The sequence below is a fragment of the Poecilia reticulata genome, chromosome 9 (genome assembly GCF_904066995.2).
Source record: "Poecilia reticulata chromosome 9, P_reticulata-male-v2, whole genome shotgun sequence".
Taxonomy (NCBI): Eukaryota; Metazoa; Chordata; class Actinopteri; order Cyprinodontiformes; family Poeciliidae; genus Poecilia; species Poecilia reticulata.
The window spans coordinates 13,877,731-13,891,551 of record NC_088838.1 but is presented as its reverse complement, the minus strand read 5'-3'; the positions used below and the strand labels follow the sequence as shown (position 1 = coordinate 13,891,551).

Genomic DNA, 13,821 nt, shown 5'->3' with positions numbered 1-13,821 from the left:
GCAGTCGGATCATGTTGGGATGGCACTAAACACAGCCGTGAACTGAGGGAACTCGGATCCCCTTTGGAATCATTTTTTTTTTCTTCTGCATTAGTTTAGCAGTCTGAACACATTCCACCCTGAGACAGTGAAGGGCCATCCACTGAAATAACACGACTGCCCTCAAGCAGCAGAGTTGTTACCTGAATGTCTCCCAGCTAAAAGCATTCTATAAACCTTGTTTTTTTTTGTTTTTTTTGTAATTTCCAGCACATAACCAGAACATGAGCTGTAACGTGGTTTACATGCTTACTTACTTAATGAGGTGGTGCGGTGTCATAAAGGTGTGCTGAAAGCTGACAGGTCCAGGCAGCAGTAGGATCTTTCTATGCTGTGTGTTTTAATCTTCACAAGGTGTGTGTGTGTGTGCGTGTGCGTGCGTGCGTGTGCGTGCGTGCGTATGTGTGCGTGTGTGTGTGTGTGTGTGTGTGTGTGTGTGTGCGTGTGTGAGAACTCCCTGAGCTGTGTGAGCTCACTCATTATTTATTCTCCTTCACTTTCCTCTTATTATCTGAATACCTAAACTACAACATTAAAACTCATCAGGTGTTTTGAAGCAAATACCTCCCCAAACACGCATATACTGTATAAAGCAAATCATAACTTTGCTGATCTCTGTTTAACCACCTCTGAATGTAAGATATAATATCCGCTCAAGGACAGAAGGCTAGAAATGTTTTGTTAGAACACCTCAAATAATACCTTTTTAAGAGAAATCAAAACTGGCTTGAATCCATACATACATGTCAAAGAATTACATAGCTGAAAATAATGTTTTCAAGAAAATAATAATTCATGAGTTAAATTAAAACTTAGTGCCTTAAAAACATGTAAAATTTTGATATGAAGGGTTTTGCCGAAAGCTGTTCCTAACTTTAACTTCCTGTCTGTAGTTGAATTGTCATTACCCCAGTGAAAGTCAAACAATTATGTTTATTTCTGTCACTCCCTTCAAGGGACTCAGTGGGTTCACTTCTTTAAGCCATATCCTCGACGTCTTGCTCCTTCCATTTTCTGATCAATTTTTCCCTCCACATCCATCCACGTTTGACTCCACTCCTACCCCTTTCTGCTTCACATGGTGCTTGTGTTTTATGCTGCTGGTTTGTCTCTTCTAATTCAAAAGCCATGTAACTGCCTCATCTTCCCCTCATGCACTCTCGTCCTTGTCTGCATAATTCACAGAAGAGAGGCAGCACCAGTGCACAAATCCATGCCTACTGTATGCACACACTGGGGCATGCGAGCGCTCCTTTTCGGGATTGCACCCACGAATGTGCAGCGTCTCGCGCAGCCTTGTGTGGCCTTGCAACAGGGACAGTTACATAAGGAGAATATTTTAGGGGTCTTTCCTACTTCAAAGAGATACCGCGTCACTGTGCCATGCCACATCACACAGCCGTACATCAGCGGGGCAGAATGCAAAAAAGCGGCAAAGTGGTGACTTGCGTTTTCCAAAAAATCAATTTCCCATTTCCTTTGGATGCCGGCTTTTCCTGTTCTTTCCTGCATACGTGTTTGCATGTGAGGTTGCAGCTGCGCGAGATCAAACATTGATATTGATATTGATGACTTTGGAGCTTTGGAGGCAATGTTGTAGTAGCTAAAGTGGATTTTTGTTCAACTGAAACCCACTGAGGAGCAGATGAGGAGGAGAAAGCACAGCTGTGTCATGGCTAATTGGGAAAAGGAAACTCTGCCTGTGTGCACGCAAACACACCCACACGCACGCGCACGCACACACACACACGCACGCACACACACACGCGCACACACGCACACGCACACACACACACACACACACACACACACACACACACACACACACACACACACACACACACACACACACACACACACACACACACACACGCACACACGCGCACACACACACACACATGCAGAGATGAACAAATTTACAGTCATACAAATACGGAAAAACACTAAATTTTAAGCTTCTACAATACTTTCAGTTGAAGCCACCTTATAATTAATAACCACTAGCTTCATAATTTAATTATCTTTGTAGAACATTAGACATTTTCATTAAATGATATCAGAAAAACACAGAAAAGCGAATGATTGTTTTTTTGTGAGCCATATTGCCACACTTCTCAAACTTGACTGAACCTGATTCACTGCGTGCCAGCTGCTCATCTCTCAAGCATTGTTCTGCTCTAAAAAAAAGCATGAAAGTGCTTTCCAAATCTCATCTGCTTCATAACTTAACATCCTCAGGAAAGCCTTAATTCACACAGAAAAACAAACTGGTTACGAATTAAATCTTGTTCAAAGTCTAGCCTGCTCAAAACTGTTTGTGCTTAGTAATATTTTCAAAGACACTCTAGAGTCCAGTGGGTATTACAGTCAAAAGCAAGTTTGATTGATTCAAAGAAAAACAAACCAATTACACTTGTTCTCAGATGTGGAAAGCACAAAGAGTCCAGTGAGACTTTTTCTTCTGGTTCGCTTGTAAATGACTGATTTCTGAAAGGGTCATGGATTGTGAAACTAAATTTCCTTCGAGTTCAATTCTTGCCTTACATGGGCAGATACAAGTTACTGTTAGCTAGATCATGCACTGATCTTCCCTGCCCATAAATCTTCACTTATCTGTTGGATTTCACTCACAACAGTGAGAAACTGATACCAGTTGTCAGATTTGCTTTGTAGAAAAGATTTGGTTTGATATTCTACCTTGGTCCCTCCCAAGATTCAAATTTTCCTTGTGAGAAAAACCCTTTCACACTGAATTAATTATTTGCTTTTGACAGTAACTCTCCCACATTTACAGACTATTAAATATACAATAATGAAGTGTTACTTCCCGGATAAGGATGTTTTTGAGTGAAGTAACATATGTGGTGTTCTGCACTAGGATCCTCCTACTTAGTAATTGGTTGAGACACAAAGATATTCAAGCCAATCATCAATCAGCAGCAGAGACAAAGGAGTGCACTGCTGAACCATTTGGCCCCATAGCAACAATTGTTTGTTGTAAAGGGATGGGCATCTATTGTAAAGTTATTGTGAACTGAATATTTGGTCACATTGGTTTGTAGGGAAGAGCTGCCAATTTGTTTATTTCAACAATATTTCTTGTTTAGGTGATTATTAAGAGGGTTGAGATGTGTTTTTTTTTTTCATTTATTTTGTTAGGCTTGTCAAGATAAAAAAAAAATTGAGTTTACTTTGGGGTCTTTTATTTGTTTTGTTGGCCTGAGATCTCCCTGAAACTAAATCCCAGTGCGTTTTCAAGCAGAAGATAAGCAGCAAATGAATGGCCTAAAGGCAGATAAAACATTTCAGATAGCCACCATCTAGACTTATATTAGTCCCTATTTCCTCTAGTGCGTAATTAGAACGGAGAAAGAAATTGTTAAACAACTAATCCAGTTACGGTACGAAGCTACCGAGAGCTTTTTGTCGTGTTGACTCATTATTGTTCAAGGTGTTATTGTTCTACATCTGCTAACAGAAGGCCCCCTCATCTTTCTTTATGTCTCTCTCAAAAGCAATCCCCAGACATATAAGGCTTCTGTGTAAAGTGTTGAGAATTTATGGCCAAGTGCTGCTGTGGATGATTAGCATCTCCCATGGTGGCAATGAATACAGATTGCCTAAACACAGCAGTCCACGACTGCCAACAATAAATTTAGCATTCAGAAATATTATTTCCCAAATGTATTAACAGCCTAACAGACTGTACGCTGTGATGCCGATGAGGATTTTTACCAAAGAAATCTGACAAAACAGAGATATTGGCGTGAGTCGAGATGTTTTCGCCATTTGAATGCCTGATGAAGTGTGTGTGTAACCTAAAAAACTATATATATCTTTTTCCCAAGTGCACATTTTGTCTAACAGTACCTTGTTTTGTGTAAAAAATGATTATGTAAAAACAATCCTGGATGCAGTTTGAAGACATTGTTGTAGCTTTTGGGGTTTTTTTGTTTGTTGGAAATAGACTGTTTTGGTTGTGTTCGTAATTTCTGAGCAGCATGGCAGAGCAGGGGTTAGCGCTGTCGTCTCATAATATTGAGGTCAAGAAGTCCTGGTTTTTTAGGCCTTGGCTGGAGGCTTTCTGTGTGGAGTTGCCACGCTCTCCACATGGATCCACGGGTTTTCTGCAGGTACTCTGGCTAGTTTCCATGAGGAGATTTTCTAGCTCTGAATTCCCCTTAAGTGAAAGTGTTTCCATGAATACTCACTCTCCCTGTGATGGACTGGATCTGTCCAGAAAGAAAACTGCCTCTTGGCCAATGTCTGACCAGAGATGTTCCAGCTGTCCCCTTTTCTTTTCCACTCAGCCCAGAAAGCTGAGTCTAAAATTGTCTAAAGAAATTCATGAAATAATACACTCAGGGAGAGTTTCTTGTTCTGTAAGAAATGTCCTGCATATAACCAAAAGTGAGTCGATTGTGAAAAATGGACACACATGCAGCTACTTTGTATTTAATGATCTGTAATTTTGGATTGAGATAAACGTTATTGTTCAACAGTGGAAAAATGTTTTGACAGAGACTCAAATGGTCAACATTTGTATTGATTTAATGTGAATTATATCATAAAGATTATTCAATTAAAAAAAAGTTCTTTGATGCAGTAACTCAAGACATCAGCCAGGAAATTAAAGTTTGGGTGTAAATCTGTCTTTCAAAATGGTAGTTCTACCAAATACTAAAGAGATGTTTGCAAATTTCCAAATCTGAAGAAAGCAAAATACACTGTACTCTATTTATTTAACAAAAAGAAATAAGTTTAGTAATCCTAAGCAATATAAAAGAAAAAAGCTTTTTACAGGTTTATTGTCCGACAATGAGATAAACGGTGGTGTTTTTAAATAAATACCTAGTTCCAACTGTAAGTGATGTATATATTCTTCCAGAATATGATGTCCAGGAAACAGTAATTAATTTTATGATGCTCAACTCTGTACAGAAACATTTTCTGGATCTTTTGAGTCTCTAAAATGAGCAAAAGTGTGAATTTTGTTTATTCCAAACCTAAAACTGCTGAGACTCATGATAAACTACATTTCTTAATCTCTTACTTTCCATTTCTCATAGAAAAAAACCCCCCAGCAAATATAATTTCTTTAATTCTCGCTGTTGAGAATTGTAACAGCAATATGTAACTTATTCTACTCCACACCATGTATTAAGATTTCTTTATATGCTAAATGTGTAAAAAGGTGGATGCACTTAAGAAAAGGTTCAAAGTAGTTCAAGCTTATAAATGTCTTAATTTATCCATCCTTGCAGATGAGAAAGTAATGAGAAACAGCAGGAAATTTTGTAGAAACAAAAAGTAGGCAGAACACGAGACACACATAACGTGCTTAAATGGTCCCAATTAAAGACACCAGCAATGACTCATCTTCCCTGTTTGAGTGTAGAACCATGTTTTAGTTGTGTGGGGGTTTGCCCTTGTACATGGGAAATTAGTATCAGTGTTTGGAGGAGGAGTACTGGATAATGAAGGTGCTTTATAACTCAACAACAAATGAGAAAGTGCTGAAAAAATAAAATAACATTAATAAAATTATTACATAAGTGCATATCTTCTCTAAAACCTTTTCTCACTTTTTTTTCTAATATTCAAATTATTCTCCAACCTGGCCTGTTATTTAAACCAAATAGTTGTTTTCCACTATCAACAGAGTGGCACCATAATCCAACATCCAGTCATCATACTGCAAATTTCCCTCTGTTACAAATAACATAGGAAGAAAGGCTTCCACAACATTACCTTCTTCCACATGAGATAGTTCAAAACGTGTAATTTTATTTTGGACTGAGCCAGGCTACCACTTTTTGTCAGTTATTTGTCAAAAAAAAAAAACTCTCCGGAATGAACATCACATTTCAGAGACTCCATATTTTACCACATGTAGGTACAGAGGTGGTACCTAAACCTCTGGAATCACCAAAACCCAAAAACCTCTGGAACCGAGCCATAAACTTTCTGATCGCAAGATGACTACTCTTCCCACAGCCGCCCCACTTAGGGTGCTCATATATTTTTTAAAGCACTTTATAGTTTCATCCCCAGATGGCCAGAGAATCTTTGAGAGCAGAAAGAAATGAAACAAGATGGTGGCATGACGGAAAAGTAAACATGCTCCCTCTTGATGGTGGAGGACACTGTCAGTTTTACACCCTTCATCTCAGCATGCTCACATTATAGAAAACAAGACCACAGCAAAGGCAACACACACACACACACACGCACGCACACACACACAGTTAATTATTTCATGTTCACACAGGAGTACAACATATTTTTAAATCTGCTAATATAATAAACTTGCGTAGTCACTGCAATAGAATGTTTTATTAACTTGATTTTTGATGTTTGAGTTTATTCTGTTTTCATAATTCTGGAGAACACAATGTCCATTCTACATATTATAAATTTCTGACAAGTTCTTTCCATCTAATGTAGGTAATGAATAACCTATTTAATCTCTTAACTTGGTTTATGTTGTGCAGTGTTCTGGACAATAAGATAAAAGCACCTAACAGTGACTGCTTGGATTTCCACCTACGATCCATTTCAACTCAACCTCTTAGCCATACGTGTGTATTTAAAGTGTGGTTAGAAAAACCCACACTCACACACAGTTCACAGAAGGTAAAGGGCTCCAAAACCAGTAAAAAGCTTCTAGTGAATCAAGATGTTTGCCCTCATTCACTTTACGCATTTTGGATCAATCCGATAGTTTTCACACATGAAAAGAACTTAATGTGGGTGCAAATGCACCAGCCAAAGCGCAAACGCTCCCTGACCTTTATGAATGAATATTTACCCACAAAAAGGAAAAAACAGAGAAGGTGTAAAATGCATTAGTGTTCTTGAGACATGAACATGCTGTCAGGTTTGATCCATTTCAGTTGTGTTTGGGTCAGCTGCTTCTGGAAGAACCTTCTTGCAAATTCTGCTCACTGTGACGACGTCGCATGGATATTTGTAGTGATGTTCTCTCCCAAGCTGTCTGTGTAAACTGGGTAAAATTATATTAAATGTTTGACGAGTTGACTACAAGTGCAAATGAGACTTTTAACGGCTACTTCTCAACAGTGACTTTTTTGTTACTCAAGATTTAAACTGCTCTACAAAACGTTTTTATGTATATACACTCTCCTTCCTGAGCTGTGGATCTGTGCAGCTTTTCCAGAGTTACTTAAAAACTACATGCAAAATTCAATAAAATAAATTGAATCGAGATTTTAATTAGGTGTATCAGATCAAAGAAGATTCAATAAAACTCTCTGGCACAATTGCTTTGTAAATCATATGAAAACACTATGAGTAAATTTCCTTCCAGTTCACAAATATGCACAACCTTCTTCACATATGATCCTAACAAACATGTGGTTGTAATATTAAAAATCAAAATTAAGGTCTAAAAGCACTACTATTTTTATAAGCATCAATTTCATAATTTTACTTTTTTTTTTTGTCTACTGTCTTCCTACACAACAGAGGTGTAAATAATAGAGGTGCAAATAAAACTGGTCTTTACGATATAAAAGAAGTTCAGTACATGCTAAGCATCTTTAATCAAAGAAAAAAAGGTTAATTTTTTGAAACCACTTTCAACACCACTGGCCTTGAACTGAAATTCTCTCCACGCTTCATGAAATGTTGTCACTGATGCACATCCTCAACCTGGAACCATACCTGGAGCAAGTCTTGCATTCAACCAACTCCTGACTCCGTTATCTCTCTGCCACAGGGTTGAACACTCAGGCCGTTCAGGTTAATCATTTTGACGGGGGTTTTTTTGTTGTTTTTTTTCCCCTGCACGAACATATCTTACCCCCCGCCTCTCCTACCTCAGTAGTTGCACTCAAAAATTTTCTAATGTTTTATATGCTGATCTGCACCAAGCAGTCAGATAAATAACACACTTAAAGGGCGCTGCACTGTTACTGTGATATAAAATATCACAAAAAAAAAAAAAAAACCTGAGCTAAATTTTAGTTAACGTTTAAACATTTGAATGATAACCTTGTAAAAAGGCACACAGTGGTGCATAACTGGAAGAAAAAAATGTGTTTAATTGATTTCATTCATTATAATGTTGATCTTTACTCTAAAACTCAAATAAAATCCATTCCAGCCACCTTCCAAAGTTTTCTAACAAGTAAACATTACAGATTTTCTGTGCAGATACCAAGACACGACTGTCAAACCACACACTAGAGCCAGGCAAAGAAACCATCAATCAAAGACACAGCTAGGAAGGTTCATCGTGTCGTGGCTGAAATATTATAACTTCCGGAGACAAATGGGGACGTGGTAAAGAAAGGAAAGTGTCAGGAAAATGTGAGTCAATCTTAACTAATTAACTAATATTTTTAATGTTGCAATTTTTTTTTCCTGAGAAAAAAACATTCACTTGTAAAAATGTCCCAGTTAAAATTCAGACCTTTTTTCAATTGAGTGCGGGAAGATTTTTTGAAATGAGTTTTTTAGACACTCATCATCCAACCTTTCTGAGCTTGAGGTATTGTGCAATTTTCATTCCCTTACATGTTTGAAGCTGGAAGAAAAATCTTCCAAAACCTCTGCAGCTGGAGTAGCAGTGAAATGTGGTCCTTCAAAATATTAATTAATTTGGCCTGAATACAAATACAAGCTGCACTTCTTAGTTTGTAATATTTTAAAAACCACATCCTTCCTTTTCCATTTCAAAATTCTGGCCTAATCTGAACATTGAAGGGACATACCTCACAACAAAGAGCAGATATTAGTGCAAACGTCTGAGAAAACCACATTTTATCCAGGCATGTATTGTGCTTGAACGTAAGAGTGTTACAACCATGTTGACTTCCCATGTAGAAAAGCTTACCTTGTACAAAAGCTGTCCTGGAGCGAAGGTCAACATATCATGGCTAATCTACAACACAAGGCCTTATGGCTTCTAGATTCAATTACTTTATTTACTTCTTTTTACCTACCCTGTGATTAATGAAAGTCCAGCTACAGGAAGGAGGAGCAGGGAAGGTTACACTGCTGTTCACGCATGCAAATGCCCGCAGGTATGCACACAATCAGACATTAATGTGCCATGGTTTCACTATTTAGCATAATTTTGGTAAAATTGCATGGAGATGATTTCCTCGCAGTGAACTGTTGTTTCTCAAAGGCCTTTGTGTAACGGCTACAAATCAAGAAGTTTTAGCTTGTGAAAGCATGTAAAAACAATAACACAAAATAAAAGAAAAATTAAATATTTTTTGTTCACCTAACAGCAATAATAAGAAACCATTCATGCATGAAATTTGTTTTATTGCATCTCTGCTCCTTCTCATTTTTATTTTTTATATTTTAAGTAGCAACATCCCAAGGTAATAAATTATTTCACCGACTGTCTTCTGCTATTACTTTGGACATTAAATTCTCAGCCCTTACTTTATAAATCTTCTTGGACAGCTTCTAACTGTTTTTTCCCCCTTGTTTCTGTGGAACATGTATTTGATTAGACTGCAGTGGCCATAACTTATCATAAAATCTGTGCTGTTGAGAGAACTGAAGATAGAAGGGATTTTATGCTTTCCTACGTTTCGTACATGAAGTACCTCATAATTTTTGCATAATCTGACAAAACAGATGATACAGTTCTGTTCTAAATAATACTTTTGTGCTTAAAAACAGTGGATAAAGCACTCAAATGCTTTTAAAAATGAACATTTTCACATGAAGCATTCCATTACAAATCAAAATATCAATAAAAATGTTTCAATTTGTGATCAATCTGCACAAAGAAAAAACAAGTATTCAAAAAGTCTGCTTGCTTCATATATTTCCAGCTTTTGTAGCACTGAATCACTGAGCTTGTTTTAGTGTTTGGAGGTTGTCTGACAGGCTGCCTGAAGCCCACACACCCAAACAGAACAAACTTTTATCAGTTAGTTTACAAAATGTTGCTCAATGTCTGTTAAGGCCTGTCAAAGTCTTGTTTGGCTAATTGCAACCTCTTCATCTCATTCCATCTCTACATCACCTATCGCCCGACAGAGTTTGGACTCCGTGGATACCATTAACGAGCAGCTTCCAAGAGGTTTAGAGTTACACTTGAGATTTTATAAAATGAAATCATTATGTTTTGTAACGTACATTGTTGCGGATTTTGTCGAGTTGCCCTTTTTGTTCAATAGTTTGTGACATCCGTCTGTGAGAACAAGTCACAAACTTTCACTAACTTACCAACTTTATGACAATAGTTTGGCTTCACATCCTTGTTACAGCCTTCACATGTAAGCTGATTATTGTATATGCAATATAACCATTCTTCCATAACTGACCTTAGTTTTTCTTTTTTTTTTTTCCTCTTCTTTATGTTTTTGGTCTCCTTTCTAAGACATCTGAAATCAATTTAGCCAACATGTTTTTCAATTCTTCATAATTTGTCCCCTCTAATCAGCTGTTTACTCTAAAAACACTTCTTCAAAACTGTTTTACTCCGATGCACCATAAGCAGAATGTAGAACATTTGCTGCCTTGGTCCCTAACTTAAGGTCGACAATTTAACACTGCATGTTTCTCAGAATGAATGACCTCAGTGATAAAAGTCCACACTGCTATTATTTGGAACACACCCCTTTAAATTAATGACTCAATTACACAGAGTCAGCTGAATGCATCACATGACCGACTGGTCTGTTGCTTTTCCACTTCTAGAATAGCTACTGATAAATATTTGCCAATGTATTAGTATAATTTATCCATCCATTTCCATCCATTTTCTATACACCCTTGTCACCCGTTTTGGGCGAGAGGCGGGGTCACCCTGGACAGGTCGCCAGTCTGTCTCAGACAGTATAATTTATACCAAACCAAAAACACTGATCTGTTGATTCTGATTTTGTCTTTTTTTTTTAATGTAATTTGGACTTTGAGTCTGTAATAAATCTGTCTGTCTGTCTACTGATCATTCTGGCAACTGAACTTGACTATTTGCATTTTGAGCAAATATTTGTATGACTTGATAAATGTCCAAAGTAGTGTCTACTGTTTACACAACACTCATAAAAGCAACAAAGCTGCATGTAGGCTCACTTGTCTATACAAGTTTTATCAAGCTACATAACTCATTTACTGGTTCCATTCACCAATCCGTCAAAATTTTCTGTCGTAAGACGCCTATTTATTTACACTTTCCGGTTTGAAAGGTATATGTATGGAAAGTGTGCAGAAACAAAAACAAACTCAGTTTCCAAATGTGGTACTGAAATGTTCAGGAGCTTCAAAGCTGGGCTCCAGTGAGATTGGACATGTGCCACCTACGCTTTTAAACCTTTACTGGGAATTGAGCAACGTTCATTATCTTTTAAAATATCCCATAAAGACTAAGTGTCCAAGTCAATAAAATGATCATGACCTGAAGTAACTGAAGTAACATTTGCAGTTGTTTTTTTAATTTCTGCTAATCAACAGACAAAAACACTCATGTTTGTTCCAGATGGCTGATTTTTATACTGTATTTAAAGGTTGTTGTGCTGAGAGCCCCATTTATGTTGATGGCTATTTCATGGAAAATCACACACAGCTGCAGAAGGATTAGAAGCAGGACTGGCAAGAAACAAAACACCGCAGGAAAAGATAAAGCGCACCTCGCTCATTTCATCTCATGTCTGTGTGCCGGTTAAGATCAGAAAAAAAGAGCTTGTAGTTCATGTGATCTGCAAAAATCCATGCTCGACTAACTGAGGCACCTTTAACCCTCCTCACTTTTCTTTGTGCCTCTTTTTGTGACAGCACCTCAGGCCAAAACTTGGATCCGGCAGGAGGAATCGGTGTGAGGAAAATTCATGCAGTCAACAGCTAGCCATGCACAGGTAATCAAATCAAGAAATGACCCTTGTCTGCACAAGGCGCAGCAGTCAGGAGAAAATAACATGCACACAGTAATTTGTAGTATGACACATAATCAGAAACTCAATTTTTCTGAAATTTAGTCCCCAAAGCTTGAAGAAATACTGAATTGGTATGTGTTTTTTTGTTTTGTTTTTTTAAACATGTAAAGTAATTCAAAATTGCATTTTCATATCTTAATATCTTCTACACATTGCATTGCAAATCCTTAATAGTTGTCCTGATTACTTCAAACACAAACCTCAGTTTATTTTAGTGGGATTTTATTTGTCCAAAACAAAATTCCACATAATTTTGATAAGATTACCGGTAGGTATAATGTTAATTTTGAAAAAGAATTAAGATTACACCTGATTTTTATTTTACTTATTTTACTAATAAAACCTAAAAAGTGTTTGTGAATTTATTAATCTCCCTTTCACTATAGTACCTAAAATAAAATAATCTGTATCAAACTGCCTTTAGAAGTCACCCAATCACTGATATTAGTGCAAACGTCTGAGAAAACCACATTTTATCCAGGTGTGTCATTTACAATGGTGTGCCATTTACTCTCATTGGATCGGCCATAGCAAAGCATAGGAGAACATTGCATTTGCAAAGCAAGGCACTGTACCGCTGCGTGCACCCCTACAATATATATATCAAAACATGCAGCTATTACTTCTGTTGGCATTTTGAGTAACCGTGGCGACGTAATTAGTTAAAAAATGAGCCAAATTAAAACTAATTATTTTGTATCTTTTAATATACAGCATTTACCACCAATGACAAAAAAGAAAATAATAATAATTTCACTTTTCTGGAAAATTCACCAACTGCACAATGTAAGATGTAAGAACTGCCACGAAGTATAAATCAGATTTTTACTTTTGTGCTGAATGTCTGTTTTTATTTTTTGTCACCACCAATGACAAAAAATAAAAAACATTTTCACTTTTCTGAAAAATTCACCAATTGCACAATACTTGTTAAATAGTAAGTAGTGTAAAAAAAGTAGTATTTCAAAGGAACAGAAAAAATCTCATGTTTTTTGAAAAATAACAATATTTGTTGTTAATCTGTTGCTAAGAGATGATAGCACTTTCTGGTAACCAGTTGCTAAAAGTAAACACCTGATTTTTACTTTTGCAAAATTTATTAGATGTAAATTTCTTGTGTCTAAGTAGATGAGCAGGATTTCAAAAGAGCTTATGATGTATAAACAATATTACTTGTTATTCATTTGGTGCTAAGAGATGAGCGTTTTTTTGTTTGTTTGTTTGTTTGTTTGTTTTTCTGGTAACGAACTGCCACAAAGTATAAATCAGATTTTTACTTTTGTGTTGAATGTGTGTTTTGTAATATATTTTTCACCAGTGACAAAAAAATATTTTCACTTTTCTGAAAATTCTCCAACTGAACAATTCTTGTTAAGTAGTTAGTAGTGTAAAATATGTAGTATTTCAAAAGAGCAGAATAAATCTTATGTTTTTTGAACAATAACAATATTCTATATTGCTATAACAATAATCTGTTGCTAAGAGATGAGTGTGTTTACTGGTAACCAAGTGCCACAAAGTAAACATCTGATTTTCACTTTTGCAAAAATTACCAACTGTAAATTCCTTGTGTCTAAGCAGATAAGCAGTATTTTAAAAGCATTTATATTTTCTAAACAATAATTAATTTGGTATTAAGAGATGAGCGTTTTTTTTTTCTTCTGGTAACGAACTGCCACAAAGTATAAATCAGATTTTTACTTTTGTGTTGAATGTGTGTTTTATAATACATTCACCACCAATGACAAAAAAAGAACCAACACATTGTCACTTTTCTGAAAAATTCACCAATTGCACAATTCTTGTTAAGCAGTAAGTAGTAAACAAGAGATTTTTACTTTTCCAAAAGTAACAA

The 13,821-nt window shown here is 36.5% G+C and overlaps 1 protein-coding gene across 16 annotated transcripts in view; it reads right to left on the bottom strand.

Moving 5' to 3' along the window:
- trpm3 (transient receptor potential cation channel, subfamily M, member 3) overlaps positions 1-13,821 on the bottom strand; it is a 172,111-nt gene that overhangs the window by 49,186 nt on the left and 109,104 nt on the right. The gene's annotated exons all lie outside the window — the stretch shown is intronic.